Raw genomic sequence first — 17,915 nt, 5'->3', positions numbered from 1 at the left:
CTAATTTGAAAATCCATGTGTCTGTTTGAAATACTGAGACTCCACAGATATCAGATAAAAATTATGTGTCCTTGAAGGTCACTTAGGGTGAAGGATATATATAAACTTATTGAACAATAAGTTTGTATCTCAAATATCAATAAGAGAAAATATAAGTAAATTCTAATTTGAAAGAGAAAAGTACAAATCTAAAAGAGTTAGAAAAATTAAAATATTTCAATATCGTTGAGAAACATGGTCAAAATGGTTAGGAAATATTGTAGCAACATCCCTGATGAACTTGTTTTTCAAATCAATCTCAACTGAAACAGCCCTGATGAAGCTCTACAAAGTGAGACGAAACTAGCAATGAAGCAAATAAATAGTTGTTAATTATTTTTTGTTTTCTTGTGACTGGACCCCTGACCATCTACTTCATAATTGAATTAATACAGTCAATAATTTATATATATAATTAATTAAGTGGTACAGTTGTCGATTTAACTGTTTGGATTTCATTTTTCTAAGTTTAAATTAGGAAACTAATTTTCCTATATTTTTTTTTCTAACTATCACCACCTACATTTATACTGTACTGTGTTTGAATTAATCTTTAGATGGGTGAGAGGAGGGAGGTGTCATTCCATCACCAATAATTTTAAAACCCAAGAAGTTGGGAAATTTGGGAACCAAGTTAAAACTGCAAATACTATGGTAGAACATTTTACTCACATTTAAATCCCACACCAATACTTTTGAAGCAAATTAATTGAAATTACACTGAACATCTTTTATAATGTTGTCCTTCCCATGGACTACAACCATTTCAGCAAAAGCTCATCGATTTTTTCGCACTTTTAATGAATCCCCTTTTTCCAAATTGAAATTTTTCGAAAAATTAGGGTCGTTTGCAAATATTTTTTATGGATTCTTGAAATGCCATCCCTAAAAGCGATTAATTCTTCAAGAAATCGTCAAAATGAGTCCTTTTGGCGGACTTGTTAACTGTGGCTACTTAATCTGTAAATAAATATATTGGTAAAGTTTTTAAAAAAACGGGTCCGAAAATTCTCGTAACTATAATCAGAACGTCATTGCATCCGAATCTAGGATACAACGACGTATGGGTTATAATCTTCAGATTCCGAAGTCTTTATAAATGATATTCAGTATATATTGATACAATGTTATGTTTGAAGAGAAAATAAAATTATTGTTGTTTAGTGTCAATTACAACAATTTGCAACAGGTAAATTAAAAAAATATATTCATAATATAGTTGGGAAAATTTAAATATATCAATATAATTATAAAATTTTATCAAAGTTGTTCGGATATTTAGAATTTTGCCTCCACGCAACTCATTGTAGCAGCGCTCTCTGGTGAGAGATAATGTTATTAATTAAAAAAGATTTTGAATGTGTAGTGCAGTGGATTTATTATTATTATTTATGTGAGATAGCTCTGTGCTTCTTGTGCTTGCTCTCTGAAGAATTTCTCTGAAATGTAAATTTTAAAATAATTTCATTTCTGAATTAGTTTGTATAAATTGAATTATCCACAGATTCCAAAATATACTTTTTGAATAGTGTATCTTTAAGTTAAGAAAACAAAACATACTTATTTATAACAAGGATCATTTTTAAACAATTTATTTAATATTGTTTAATAATAATATTATTTTAACTATTTTTTATTATAAATAGTTATATTGAAAATATAGGAATGAAGTTTGATAATGAAGAATCGATGATAGGAAATATAGATTTATTTTTTATAGTAATGAGCAGTTTTTCTGTTTTCAGATGCTAAGCTATGGTTCACGGATCCTTAAAAATTGCAGGTATTTAAATGATCTCATTATTTAATAAATGATGTTGTATTTTTATATTTCTAGAGTAATATTTTATCCATTATTATTTTTGAGATATCTACAAGATATGTTCTAAAACCTACTTTTAACTGTCAGAAACTGTACTAAGCAGTTGCTTTGTGTATTACAAAGTTTAATTTATATTCACTTTAGACTATTATAATTTTGAGCAAAATGAATTTTTGAATCTGTTCAACTAAAAAATCTACATTATGTAGTTGGTCATATCCTTGTACCCTAAGGTAAACTTAAATTCATATATTAAGGTTCAGAACTGTAATAAGTATTGAATAATTAAATATGCTCTCAGATTAACATAACGAGATATTTAATTTACAAAATTGCTATTATTTGGAAGAAATTAAGCAATTTTGATTAATAATTCTATTCACATGAATTATTAATCAAAATTGCTTAATTATATTCAATAATATCAATTTTATAAATTAAATATCTCGTTATGTTAATCTGAGAGCATATTTAATTATTCAATACTTATTACAATTCTGAACCTTAATATATGAATTTAAGTTTACCTTAGGGGACAAGGATATGACCAACTACATAATGTAGATTTTTTAGTTGAACAGATTCAAAAATTCGTTTTGCTCAAAATTATAATAGTCTAAAGTGAATATAATTTTGATTAATAATTCATGTGAATAATCTTTCTTATAAATGGTTTTATTAAAATTTTTTTTCCAAAAACAGATTCCTTAAGATTTTGGGATTTAGCCCCCTTCTGAGGGTTATACAAGTATTTTTTCCTATTTACAAATAGGTATTTGCTTTTAAAAACCAAAATCCCAATACATCACTGTAACTATGGTCTTAATATAAAAAAAAAAACTCGTCATAATATAAATATTATAACTACCTAATTATAAAAAATGTAACCTCTGATTATTGTTTTTAAATTATAAATTTTGACAAACTTTCATAGATAGTATTGATAAATAAGGAGTTTGTTTTTTAAAAGCAAGGAGGCATATAGTCTTTTCCCTAATCTTCAAAATCCATGGTCGATTTACATGAAACTTGACAGATCAGTTCCTTACCTCACTATCTTCCCTTATACCTATTTTCAATCAAATCGGACTAGAAAAACCAACTCACTCACGAGGACAACGTGAAGCCGATGTGTAGCTATTAATGGCCAGAGCCATTAATATATTAACTCCAAATTATATATATATATAACAATTAGTTGGTGTCTACATTTAAAAGTTTGCCCTTTTTTGGTTACCTTTGAATCTTATCTCCTTCCCTGGTTTTCAATTTTAAATATTACTTTTTATTTTATTTATTTATTTTTTTGTGCCCCAGGAAATAAATCTTAGCTAACCCAGTTGGAATTGGATCTACACTGCCTCGAACCAGATACCATTGGGTCCTTGTTCCAAAATTTGTGTACATTGCATTTTTTTTACCCACACACATTTTTTTTTTCATAGTTATGAATTTTTAGATGCACCATATTTTTTTTAAAGATTTTTTCTGGAACGGATTCCAAACTACTTAAGGAACATCAAAGAAACTTTTAACATACCTAGATCTGTTTAACATAAAAAAAGAAAAAATATATGGATCCATTTTTTATTGTATAAATGAGAAGGATAAAAAAGTTCTTTGATGGAGGCATATACCATTACCCGCTGAGGAATGGATGCCCCTGGATATATCATAATAAAATGGATCTCTTCAATACAAGATTTTCTTCGATATAAATAAGAATTAAATGAGTTGCACATAGTACTTACCATTTTATGAATGGCTCATCGATGTTTGATGTATCAAAACTGTACAAACTTTGAAATATCAATTTCCCATCATTAAAAATTTGCTTATATTTTAAATTTATTTATTGACATTTACAACTGTATATAAAATACTACAAGCAAATTTGAAGTAAGATTATAATGATATGGTACAGCATGTAGAGAAATCACCCATTGGTAGAACTCTAAAATTATTAATTATTATTAATAACTCTTATTAATTTTTAAAAACTAGCATTGGTCTAAATTTAGTGAATAATTTGTAAACAAATATTTTTAAAAAACAATCAGAGCAAAAGTTTGAAATAAATAATAATTAAAAAATGCTATGCTATAAAGGTCTAAAAAAAAGTTCCCATTAACTGAATTAGATAGTGAATGAAAGTCAGTGTTATTTATCTGTGGATAGCTATAAAAAACACACACACAAAATAAACATAAAATTCTGGAGACAATCAGCATATCTTAAAATTTGTATCACACTAAACCGAATCTACATATAAATTTATAGATGGAAACTAACAATAATCAAACAACTTTTAGTTTGTTCCACATAAATAGTGTTACACTGAAAAGTAGTTAAAGTTAAAGTTTTGTGTCAAAAATAATCTAAATAACAGTGCTTTGCGCTGGTTTCAATCCTTCCTATCCGATCGTTCCCAGTATGTAGTGGTTCCTGATAAACCTCCATCAATGACTTGACCCCTCACCTGTGATGTCCCTCAGGGTTCATCGCTATCCCCTACCCTTTTTGCTATCTACATCAATGACCTTCCCATCCTTATCCAACATTCTCAATACCATTTGTACGCAGATAATTTCCAAATTTACCTTTCCTTCCCACTTTCTGACCTATTGGTAGCTACGGAGAAAATTCAAGAAGACTTGAATAGAATTAGTCAGTGGGCACAAGAAAAGAAGCATAAGTTGAATGCAGAGAAGACTAAGGCAATTGTAATAGGATCTAATCACCTCCTGAAAACTATTCCTCCTTTCCAACCTTATTCTTAAACAACAATCCAATACAATTCCATCCATTGGTTTAAACCCTTGGTATCACTATAGACCAAACTCTCACCTGGAAAAACAATGTCTCCGATAATTCCTGTCATACCTTTTCCACACTGAAGTGTTTAAATTATATTCGTCACCTACTTCCTTTTGAAACCCGCAGGCTCCTGTTTGCTTTCTTAATATTCCCCCACTTTGACTATTGCTGAGTGGTTTACAGGGGTATCCCTGGGGATCTCGAAGCAAAATTAAAATGGTTAAATAATTGCTTTGTACGATTCATCTTTGGGGTCCCGAGGGATGCCTCTGTCACCCGATTTTATGAAGAATTGAAGTGGCTTTACCCCTCCTTCTGTCATAAATATTTCTTTGCTTCCTTTCTCTATCAAGTTATCCAATCCCACCGTCCATCGTACATCTCAGATATCCTTCAATTTAAGTCCTCAGTGCATTCCCACAATACCCACTCACGACCTTCAGACTTATATGTAACTGCCCATCGAACCACAGCCTTTGATAGATCCTTCCTCGTCCGTTCCTCTTCTCAATGGAATTCTATTCCCTCCTTTATTCGTAGTTCTAATACCCTTCCAATCTTCAAATCCTGTATCTTTGACTACCTTCTGTCTACCCAATTCTGGAAGAATAACAATTGACAGTTTCAAAAAAGCTATATATATTTTCTGTATTTTATGTCTTAGATTTTCGTTTATAATTGTAAACATGTACACTAGCAGAAATTATATCTTTTCATTTATTAATATATTTTAGTTTAATTTTATTTGATTTTTTATCATTGTTTTTTCTTTTTATTTACTATCAGAAGTCATCTTATGTTTTATAATATGACAAGCGGTTTTATTTTATTAGTTTTATCATTATTTTATATATTCTATTAATTATTGTTGTTTAATTGAATATTTTTACATTTATTGTATTATTTTATTTTATGACATCTTGTAATTTCATCTCTATTTTGTAATTTACTCTAAGGCTCTAAAGCCTAATTTTGACGCCTGTAAATTATTCTAAAGGGATCAATTCCAGAATAAATAAAGATTATTATTATTATTAAATACAAGTCAAAGTTTATTATTCATTTATGTGAATACAAATACAACATAATAAATAATAAATAAATATTTTAACCATAGTGTATAAATGATATTAAAATTAATTAAGTGGTACAGTTGTTGATTTAACTGTTTGGGTTTCATTTTTCTAAGTTTAAATTAGGAAAATAATTTTCCTATATTTTTTTTAAATTATCACCACCTACATTTATACTGTCATAATTTTTTTGTGTTTGAATTAATCTTTTGATGGGTGAGAGGTAGGGAGGTGTCATTCCATCACCAATAATTATAAAACCCATTTCGAAACGTTGTAGGAAAAGGGGATTCATTGGATTTGATTCAAAAAAATCGATGAGCTTTTGCTGAAATGGTTATAGTCCATGGGAGGGACAACATTATAAAAGATGTCCAGTGTAATTTCAATTAATTTGCTTCAAAAGTATTGGTGTGGGATTTAAATGTGAGTAAAATGTTCTACCATAATATTGGCAGTTTGAAATTGTTCCAAAATTTCCCAACTTCATGGGTTTTATAATTATTGGTGATGGAATGACACCTCCCTACCTCTCACCCATCAAAAGATTAATTCAAACACAAAAAAATTATGACAGTATATCATTTATACACTATAGTTAAAATATTTATTTATTATTTATTATGTTGTATTAGTATTCACATAAATAAATAATAAACTTTGACTTGTATTTTATGAAAATAATAATAATAATCTTTATTTATTCTGGAATTGATCCCTTTAGAATAATTTACAGGCGTCAAAATTAGGCTTTAGAGCCTTAGAGTAAATTACAAAATCGAGATGAAATTACAAGATGTCATAAAATAAAATAATACAATAAATGTTAAAATATTCAATTAAACAACAATAATTAACAGAATATATAAAATAATGCTAAAACTAATAAAATAAACTGCTTGTCATATTATAAAACATAAGATGACTTCTGATAGTAAATAAAAAGAAAAAAACAATGATAAAAAAATCAAATAAAATTAAACTAAAATATATTAATAAATGAAAAGATATAATTTCTGCTAGTGGTAATGTTTACAATTATAAACGAAAATCTAAGACATAAAATACAGAAAATATATATAGCTTTTTTGAAACTGTCAATTGTTATTCTTCCAGAATTGGGTAGACAGAAGGTAGTCAAAGATACAGGATTTGAAGATTGGAAGGGTATTTGAACTACGAATAAAGGAGGGAATAGAATTCCAGGGAGGGGACAAGAAGAGGGGGTGGGGGTGCTTGAGAAGAAAAGAATTATAGGGTAATGTTTACAGGGTTTTTCAAACCTTTCCTGCCCTGCCATCTCGCAGAATTTCTGAATTAGTTTATATAAATTGGGTTGTCCATAGATTCCAAGATATATTTTTTAAATAGTGTAACATTAAGTTAAGAAAACAAAACAAACTTATTGTTATTATTTTAATTTAATTAAAAATTTTAAATATTGTTTTTTATAAATAGTTATATTGAAAATCTAGAAATGAAGTTTAAAAATGAAGAATAAATAAATAGTAGGAAAAATAGATTTATTTTTCTAGTAATAAGCTGTTTTTTTCTGTTTTAAGATGCTTAGCTGTGATTCATGGATCCTAAAAAATGGCAGGTATTTAAATTATTTATTAATATTGTAACATAAATTTTTTTTCACATTGATGTTAGAATTTTTATACTTCTAGAGTAAAATTATATCCATTATTATTTTTGAGAAAGCTACAAGATATGTTCTAAAAACTAGTTTTGACTGCTAGAAACTGTACTGAGTAGATGTTTTTTGTATTACAAATTTTAATTTATGTTCACTTTAGATAATTATAATTTTGAACAAAATGAATTTTTGAAACTGTCAACTGAAAAATCTACATTATGTGGTTGGTCATATCCTTGTCCCCTTAGGTAAACTTAAATTCATATATTAAGGTTCAGAACTGTAATAAATATTGAATAATTAAATATACTCTCAGATTAACACAAGATATTTATGATGAATGGAATATGGTCCGGGTTCATATTTTCATCAATTCATAAAATTATTTTTTGGAAGAGGTTAAGCAATTTTGATTAATAATTCATGTGAATAATCTTTCTTATAAATGATTTTACTAAAAAAAAGTTTCCAAAAAATAGATTCCTCAAGGTTTTGGGATTTAGCCCCCTTCTGAGGGTTGTAAAAGTATTTTTTTCATTTTAAAAATATGTACTTGCTTTTAAAAACCAAACTCCCAATACATCACTATTATCAATGTAACAATGGTCTTAATTTATAAAAAAACTCGTCATAATATAAATATTATAACTGCCTCATTATAAAAATTTTATGGCTACCTCTGATCATTGGTTTTAAATTATAAATTTTTATATTATGACAAAATTTTCATAGATAGTATTGATGAATTAGCAGTTTGTTTTTTAAAAGCAAGGAGGCATATTGAAAAATAATATAATACTGAGAACAGGTTAAAATCCCAAAATGTTGAGGTGTAGGGATATAGGTTATTAATTGAAAGATATCTAAAATTAAACTCAATTGTTTCATAAAATGAAATTCTCTCCCTAATTTTGTCTCATTCTCAAGTGTGAAAAATGTCCATCTAATTGTCTGTATGTTAAGGTGCCATTATTGGCCGTATGTTGGATTATATATTATACTTATTTTGGTATAATATAACAGTTTGTGTTAAATATTGTCACAAATAAAAAAATACATAAATGTTATTAAAATCGACAAATGATGGAGAGAGCTTCTTGAGTTTTTACTTGGCATCTTAAAAATAATAGATTGTAAAATTTAATTAATTACAATAATAGTAATGTTGAGCTATCTTGGGATGTTTGGTTTGTCTTATTTTTTTTTATATTTGGAGTATGTTGCATGATCTGTCTTCTGCTTTTATGTTACCTAGTATTATTTTTTGTCATGATAATGGCAAAAATTGATTTTTTTGACCAATTGATTGAATTGGTCTCTGTTATGGGATCTATCAATTGTAAAACAACAAAAACTTTATTATATACATTATGGTAAGATAAGTTGGAGAAATACAAACTCAAATTCTAAAAGTTTGAAGATGAAGAATTTAAACTTTTTCAATAAATATTCTTGTTATTCTCCTTGACAGAAACATCATGAAAATAATTAGCTCTTTGTTTTTAAAAAAAAAAATGTTCAAAAGTCCCTATGCAGTCACAATCACGTTCCTGAAAGAAATGAATAAGAATATAAATGACTTTTATTCTTCATGTGTTTTGTTGAATAGTTCTTAGGGCAAGAGTACATTCGCTCTAAATTACAGACCAGGAATAATATTTTAAACTGGTCAAAATTTCACTGAGTTATTTATTTTTTCCTGCAAAGTCAAGGGAGTGAAAGGAGAATAAAGTATTACAAAGGCTAAATGAATAATAACACTGAAAATTTGTTGAGCTGTTTAATGATCCTGGGACTTTAGTGGGAGGTAAATATATACCTACATATCATAGAAGTCTTTTAGGGCTGGTTATGTTAAAATTAATTAGTGTACTGTATTGGATTTAATTAAATGATTGAATCAATGAACAAAATTAAATTTAATTTTTTTTAACAGAACAATAAAAGCTAATATGCATAAAATCAAAGGTAAACTAAATACCAAAAAGAAACGAAATTTGGTCAAATAAAATTAATAAATTTTCTTTTGAAGTCAATAATTGCAAATTAATCAATCAAATATCTCTTGTCATTGTTTGGTTGGAGCTGCAGGCTTACTTGGTGAGTAATAATAGGTTTGCTTTGGTTTTGTCTAATGTCTGACACAATTTTTTTTTGGATTTTAATGTGATCCTTGATCCTTATAATTGTGCTACCACGACAGTGGATCCATATCTCAACTCATTCATAACAATTATTCATTTCGCTCCATTTATTGAATAATTGAACATTACTACTATTAAGGAACAAGAAGGATAAACAAGTTCTAAATATTTAACATCGGTACTTTATTTACTTATTTATCACCCTACCCTGCCTGTTTAGGCAATACTAGTGTTTGCAGCAGTGGGTACAACTTATTGCTGCAACATATATTGTTCTTCTACTTGCCTCTCTGTTATTTTACTCTGACCTTGCTGTTGTAGTTTTTTCTCTCCTACCCTGGGAGAAATGAGAAGAACCTACAGCTTCTTTCCATCTGTACAGGGTCTTGTAGTGCGATTAGTTTTTTTCCTCCATCACTCTCCGTCAGAACATTGAGTCCTCTTCCTTCATCATCTTGGCTCTCAGTGCCTCATAGGAGGTACAGGCAAGTACAACGTTCTCAGCGGTCTCTGGAACTCGACAAATTGGGCATAGGGGATCAATGTTTATTCCTTGTGCGGCAAGCTTAGCTCGGAAACCCCCATGGCCCATAAGGTACTGCGAGACTCAGTAGTTGGGGAGAACCCAAGTTGATTCTAGGCGTGAATCAACGGTAGGAAAGTAGCCTTCCTTAGTGTAGCCTCTTTTGGGCTATTCATCCACCATCAGTTCCATTCTTGTATGGTTTCTTCCACTATTTATGAGCCACCTACCAGTACTGGTACTGGTAATGGTGGGAGGAACAAGTCTGACAAGTGGGCCTAATGGTCCTTTTTGCCATCCCAAGACAAACCAGTGAAATGGATCTTATTCCTGTTTATCAAACATTTTAGACTTTCTAATGAAATTTCTAATAAAAAACCTACTTTCTTCCATGTCTAGTCAAGAACCACTTTTCTCTGATGCCTTTTAAAAATGTCTAGGAATGGTTCTAGCAGTGGTGATTGTAGTATTGGTAAAACACTTTCCACCACTTTGCCTATTGTCACATGACCAATAACTTCTTCTGTCTCTGTCCACTGTTTTAATCAATAAGTGGAGCGGTATTAAGGAAAGCAGGACTTCTAATGCCTTAGTCGGTGTTGTGCGAAATCTCCCAGTTATGCCAATACATGCCATCCTCCAGAGGGTCCAGATCTTATTGACCAGTCGCACATGGGAAGCCCTTTGCAGAGCTGTCCACCAACAATAACAAGGTTCTTGAATCAGCACGAGGTTTGATTTGACCCCGAAAGTGACTTGGCTAATTCGTCAATAGCCGACTTATTATGCTGAATATTTAGTTGTCTTACCTTGATCATTAGTGAGGCAGATGAGGAGGAATATAGGAAAGACTAGGACTTATTGGCGCTTGCCTTCCTTTGCTCCTCCTGAGGGGGGTGGCTGCTCTTTGTCGAATAGACTGACGCCCTTCATACAGTCAGTCGAACCAACTCGTATCTCAGCCACCAGTCATTTGCTTCCAACCAGGCGATCGTGTTGCTCGGCACCTTAAACATTGCTCTTAGGTGGTCTGGATCGCCTTCCGCACCTACAAACTGCCACTGGTTGGAGCTGCAGGCTTACTTGGTGAGTAATAATAAAACCTACTAAGTTCTCATTCTGGCACTCAAGAAGCTGGACCAATCTGCCGGGTACAATCACCTCGACTCCTAAGCCAATAACGATTTTAGTGAGCCGAGGAGCCTTAGCGGACCGCTTCACCACAAACCTACGGTCCGTTGGAGGTATCCATTCGAGAAGCCAGTCTCTCGTCTCCTCATTAGAATATGCGAGGAGGAACCATCCTGGATCCACCTGGAGTTGGGAGTTATCGAACGCCATAGGTCTCCTCCTCGGACGTGGCTCATTCATTCTCATCTCGATCTCTTCGAATAAGTCTGGCTTCCTCCTGTGTAATGAAGGCACCCTTTTCACTCTCCATAATGACTACCTGGAGAGCTCTCTGCGCTGCTTCTTTCTAGGTCTTGGGCTTACTTTCCTGTAGAGTAGAAGTTGGACTCACCAATAGATTAAACCCTCTTCTTGTCCTTCCGACGGGTGTCGGCAGGTGAGGAGTCCAATGGTCTCTGCCTTTTAGCGCGGAAATGGGGAAGGCCCATTCTGAGACGGGCACATTGTTCTCCCCGCGTTATAAGAAAATAAACATGTAGAGACTATATTAATATTTTTTTAGTATAATTGATGAAAAAATAAATATTTACAAGCGGTACTTTTGATGATTGTTGATTAGTAAAATCATGAATTACTCCAGTTTCTATAAAAATCAGTGACAAACTGTTCCATCTATCTTGAAGCTGTCATACTCCTCAGTTCATTCTTGATATATTTTAATTTATAAATTATAAATAATAAACAGATTATAAGTAAGGGACCCCGGCGGGCCCATGGGGTAAATATGGCTCTGGTCATGGAAGTTATTGAAGGGACTATTACTTTCTCAGTTTATATAAAGTGCCACGATTCCTAAAAGCACACACCAAGACTATGAAAACTAACAACTAAACACGCTTGTTAAAAGCAGTTTTATTTGCTCAAAAAATGGTCTAAATTGGCCACTGCTTGGTATACTAGTAATGTTTTCCATCATAGGAATTAGGGGGCCCATGGATCGCGGGGCCCTTGGCCCCTAGTGCTAAGACAGCACTGGTCGGGTTTATACAAATTTAGAGTAGTCTATATAAATAAATTTGGAACCTCAAATGGAGTTTGTTTTGTTCATTAGTGCCTATATAAAGAATTCCATCTCTTCATAGAAAAATTAAGAAAGATAAAGAACAAACACAATGTTTTCAACTGGATTCCATACTTAATCAATTAAGATAAAAAGCAACATAATAATTGTATCCGGTTGTAGTTACCTTGTAAAGAATTCGTTTCGAAAGAGGCCATTCGTCTCCTAAGGCAATCATATCGTAACTTCCGAGCTAAATATCTCCTACTAACGTTTGCCTAACCTTGAAAGAAATAAGTGAAAGTAGTTTGAATAATGTTTTTATTGCGCAACTAACAGTTTGTTAAAAACTTTTGCCCAGTTCTTTCCTTATTACCTTATTTAAATTTCCTTTTTCACTATAAACTATATAAAAGCATAAACGGCCTTTAATATAAGTTACACGAGAGATTTAAAAATCTTATAAAATAAAGGTATAAAACGATAATTACATATTATTCCTCAGTTCCATGTAATTAAATTTTTCAGAAATTTAAGTTAAAATAATAAAATATAATTGAAGAGGTAAGTGGATGAAGGGGCTATGTAACATCTTAGATTTTTTTAATCTTTAGTGTGGTTGAAAGGGGTAGCTGCCTATTTAGCTAGTGTGAGGTACTCTAACCTCAAAATCCGATTAACAACTGAGATAGCTAGATGTAGGAGGGGCTGTGTCGCTGCAAAACATAACAAGATCCAACAAAAAAAAAATTGAACCTTGTTTTCTTAAAAATTACTATTTGTAACATAACCCTTCATCCACTTACTCCTTCAATTATCCCTCCTACTGTTCTTTATGCATGCGAGATGTCACTTGGAAGAAATGGTGGTTTAAACTTTCGTATTGCTACGGTCTGAAATAAACACATAATACTACGGATCCCAATAGAATTTTTGCATTTCTTATTAATTTTAGTATTAACATTCCAACTTGTTAGTAAGAATAAATGGCAAAATAGGAATAAATTTTAAAAATATTTAGAAAGAAAAAAACCTAATTTACTATTCATGTTATATGATCACACCTGGCTCTAAGTCTTCCACAGCAATCTCCTCGCCAGCACAATTCTTGTCCGCCGTCATTACCAAAACATTCATCATTTCTAGACTCTTTTTTATTTAAACTGAGTGTTTAGAAATAATCGAGGGTTCAATATTCTCGTTATGGCTGGTTCAACTAATATTTTATTTAGAGTCAGTTGAAACAAACGCCATTTTTGTAAGTATCTTTGTTTTCACTCAGAGTGAATGTTTTCCCACCGAACAAATCCATTTACTGCTGTGTCGATCCAGTTCATAAAGGAAACGATTGGTCGTTTGCTGGTTTGTCTATTGCAAGTTTATTCGCTTTTTGTCATAGATGTCTACTGCTCCCTTTGTTGTGTATTTGCAGATTTTTACAGTATGTTACTGTCACACACTACCCACATATTCATCCTATATTTCGCGGGTTTGGATTTCATATAAACTCTAAACGGCGCGTTTCCTGTAAATAGAACTAGCTGTTAATCTTTGGTTACATGAAATACCGTATTGTAGTATTTTTGGCAGTAAGATGTGAAAAGATGAATCAGTTTTCTATTTGGACCTAATTTATCAATTTTGGCTCTCTCTTGTTTATGTGTCGTCAAATCTGAGATAAGCAAAAATGTGGGAAAACGGTGTTCCGGCTATAATTGCTGCATATATAAGCCTTTGAAAAAGACAATCTGAACACCATATCTTTGTAACAGGTTCTCAGTTGCTATTAATGGCCCCACTGCACAGAAGAGGCTCTATAGAGGCATGAATTTCGGTTTAGTCCATAGAAACCCATTCCTATTTTTTCCCTGACTCTTCAAGTTGCATTTTCCCGTTTCTACAAGCGCTCTCTTGTTAGTACGACTCACATAGTAGGTAGGTACTTTTTTGAATATGAAATGTTTGCTCAGTCACAGTAAATCTAAATAACACGAAAACCCATATACGGTGGTTACCCGGAGGGTCCTCAAACGTGTATTTATTTGGAAAGAGGAACTGTGTAAAATCGAGTGTTACTGTAAATAAAAAGGAAACTTACTCGGTTCAAAAAAGTTTTGTGAAAACAAGTCGCTGAGAATCTAAAAAAATGGAGGTTTTTTCATAAGTTTTCGCCATAAAAGGAGTTCATGGGATCATTATCACGCAAGAAAGGTATCTTATGGGGTCATTACGAACTTCAGTGGTATTATGAATCTTAAAGCGTTCGACCATTTTTCGAACCGTCTCCAGGTACAGGATAGTTTTACTATCTTAGTTTCCTCTCTTCTTCCCCCTACCCCTTTGACTATGGCTGCCAGGTATATGGTAGACTCTCGGGTAATCTCCGAATCTAAACTTAAACGTCTTATGAATTGAGCAGTACGATTTATTTTCGGGATCACCAGAGATACTCACATAACGAGCTGAAGTGGCCCTATCCATCCCTCCGATGTCAGTATATCCTAGCTTCCAAGTAATTAGTACTCAGTACCCCTCCTATATTCTAGAAAACCTACAATTCAAATTCTCAGTCCGATCCCGTACTAACAGGTCCCGTTTATCTGATATATATCCTGCACCTCACCGAACTGCTGCGTTTGATAAATTATTTTTTACCCGAGCTGGATATCACTGAACCTGAACCTCCCTTTTCTCTAACATAGGTCGTGTACCAACCCTTGCCTCGTTTAAAACCCTTCTATTTAACTACCTTTTACTTCACCAATCTAATCCAATATTATAAAAGTGCAGATATTTTGTAAGTACCTGTTTGTTTTTGTTTTTATGTATTTATTCAGTTAGTTTCTAATTTTTTTTTCTTCTCTGTATCTTATTTTTCGTAAAATTATTTATAGACAATTTTTATATAAGTTATAATTAAGTGTGGCCGAACTTTTTTTGGCCAATGTATATTATTGTAATATTAAAATTACCTTTGTAATTGTTGTAAAAGGGCCTAGTTCCTGAATAATAGCTAGAAGAATTTTTTTTCTTTTTATTTCATTTCATAACCCCGTGAACACTGCCGCACCGGCACTTAAACTTTAGGTGTCTCTAAGTAATTACGTAAAGAGCACCTCCTTCTTCCTAGATTGGAGAGCTAGAAAATACCTTAAAATTGTATTATGAAATTTTATGTGAAAGTGATAATTTTTTCTTGCAGAGAAATATTTCTTTTATGCAGAAAATGTTTAAATCCGTAGAAATTTTATGGTCCAGCACTGTTGAGATATGATCTTTCCATAAATTTTTTTTCAAGGCACTTTCTGCACAAAATCACAAGCATTCATATATTAGATTAGAATATAGTTACTATATACACGAAAATGATAATCCTCTTTTTAACCCTCATCCGAACAACGCTTCGGATAGTTTTCTCATTTTCTAGTTTATTGTTCTACTACACTAGAAAAATAATCCACGATCAACAATTTTTCAAATTATGCAGTAAATTTCAAATAAATAAATTAAAATTAATCATGAGTTATTTAAATTTAATTTACTATTTAAACATATAATTTTACAATTAAAATGTCAATTTACAGATTTAAAAATTTGATGTTAGGTCAAACATTTAATTTAATTTTTATAGAAAATTGAAAAAATGAAACAAATTACTAAAATATCGTTTTGAACTATTAAGTAAAAATTTCAAACTTATAATTAAATGGAAGATTTTATTTGTGACAAATAAGGACCATTGAAGATTTTACGACGGATTTTGGATTATAAGGATTCGATACGAAAGAAAGTCCATGGTTAGTGGAGCCCTACGTCCAAATAATCCTTATTATACTCTGACTCAATCTTTTGGAATTGATTGGGAACTTGAACCTTACGTCTATAACAGCCGGAATCGACGTGCCTTGAGACTTTAGATGTCATAGTAACAAACATAAGGGTCATTTCTAAGTGATAAATATCTGACGTGAAAGTGAGAAAGTGTGCTTGTTTATACGCTGATAGTGAATCTAACCTCGCTAACAGTTCAACTTAGAGAATGAATGATAAAAATTGATTGCTAAATATAATAAACAACAACTGAAACGTTTTATGTCAGTATAGATATTTTTGAAAAACTAAAATTCTACACCAAAACCTTGTTAAGTTTAATTCAAAATTTAAACTTATTGCTGCTAATATTGCTGTATAGTGGAGATGTTCGGAATCCTAACTGCTGATCCTTTTAAAAAGTAAAGAATTTTTTTTGATACATAAAATTCTACACTAAAAACTTATTCAGTTTATTTCAACATTCAAGATGTTAAAAACCAAATTTCGATAAAAATTTAACTTATTTGCATTAGATGCTCCAACAATAATTTTTAAAAGTGGATTTATTGACTTTTGATAGAAACCTCCTCGAGTGTCACTATAGAAAAATAAAAAATTAGGAATATATGAGATTATAAGTTATATATAAGGTTGGTGTTATGAGGTTGAAAGCTATGACAGCTCACTGTTAAAGCGTCTACATACGAGAGCTTGCTGACGCACAGTGGATAGTTGATAGTGATACCAACTAGAAAGCAAATCCTGATAGTACTGCCCTCACAGTAAATGTCTTGTTTACACGATGTCAGTGTTATTGCAGCTATCACTGTCACCATGATATGGAGACTGGACTTAGCTATATGATAGTAGAACACCACAGAGGCGATGCAGACATTCCTGCAGTGAAAGGTGCTGCCAAGGACCAAGCAATTTTTCCCGACTGCTCCGCAAGTTCAGCACTGGCCTGCCCCAGTTACAGCGTCCTTCGGTATGACGATAAAATATATGTTATTATCTCCAGTACTCGTCAGGGGAATAGTATTTTGTCCGCTACAATCTTGCTCTTGGGTCTGATTGGCATTTAGAAAGAAGTAGAAATTAAACTCGTTGCAATTAATCCAATGCGACATTTCAGGATTTGGTCATATCACTTGCGGGGACTTGTATTTCAAGAATCAAGTTTCCTTATACGAGAGATTGCTTTTGGTATTTAATCTTTGGTGTGAGGACAGGTTGAAAATTGCTTTAATAATAATCCGACCGATAAAAAGTTAATTAACAACTATAAAGTTATAATTTATGGCAGTGCTTCATGATGTGCCCGTGTCCACAGTGATATCAATCTAATTGTATTTACACTTTATTACTGTTAAAAAAATAGTTGTTGTAGAACAGCTTACTAAATACAATGTTTTAAGAACGGTTTGAAAAAAGAACTTTGAAACTTTATAACGTAAACATTTTGAATAGATTCAATCTCAATTCAAAATCATCCAAACAATAACATATTGTAGGTACAAAGTCTAATAGGCGTGTCTGAAAAATTGTATGCAGATTTAAGATAGCAGCTAAATTATAATTACATTTTGTATTTTTATTTAGTGACGTCACTTATTCAGTTATGCCTTTTTGGCGTTGTGAAGAGAATAAAAATCTCTTTAAAATACAACAAAAACCAAAATAGCAAAGTTTGAAAATGGGCCTCTTAGCATTTGACAATTTGAGAACAATGTTTCAACAATGTGCAACCAGGTAGAAGTTACGGTATGAGTCAGCTGTTATTTCGATGTCAGCTGACTGAGGAGATCAGCTGATCGAGGGTATATAACAGATGTAACGAACACAATAAAG

At 31.6% G+C, this 17,915-nt stretch overlaps 2 long non-coding RNA genes across 3 annotated transcripts in view; one reads left to right on the top strand and one right to left on the bottom strand.

The window, feature by feature from the left end:
* LOC136796397 (uncharacterized) overlaps positions 1-974 on the bottom strand; it is a 14,637-nt gene extending 13,663 nt beyond the window's left edge. Inside the window, exon 1 of the long non-coding RNA XR_010844107.1 lies at positions 712-974. This is a non-coding gene — a long non-coding RNA (uncharacterized lncRNA). The remainder of the gene's footprint in view (positions 1-711) is intronic.
* The window catches only part of LOC106678142 (uncharacterized), a 27,950-nt gene that overhangs the window by 2,623 nt on the left and 7,412 nt on the right, over positions 1-17,915 (top strand). For both annotated transcript variants that reach the window (XR_001342709.2, XR_010844106.1), the window contains exons 2-3: positions 1,785-1,822; positions 7,314-7,351. This is a non-coding gene — a long non-coding RNA (uncharacterized lncRNA). The remainder of the gene's footprint in view (positions 1-1,784; positions 1,823-7,313; positions 7,352-17,915) is intronic.

This window comes from Halyomorpha halys, unplaced genomic scaffold (genome assembly GCF_000696795.3).
Source record: "Halyomorpha halys isolate HHAL.00 unplaced genomic scaffold, Hhal_1.1 Scaffold126.1, whole genome shotgun sequence".
In the NCBI taxonomy this organism is placed as follows: Eukaryota; Metazoa; Arthropoda; class Insecta; order Hemiptera; family Pentatomidae; genus Halyomorpha; species Halyomorpha halys.
Note: the sequence above shows the minus strand (reverse complement) of the source record. Positions and strands in the feature narration are given on the sequence as shown.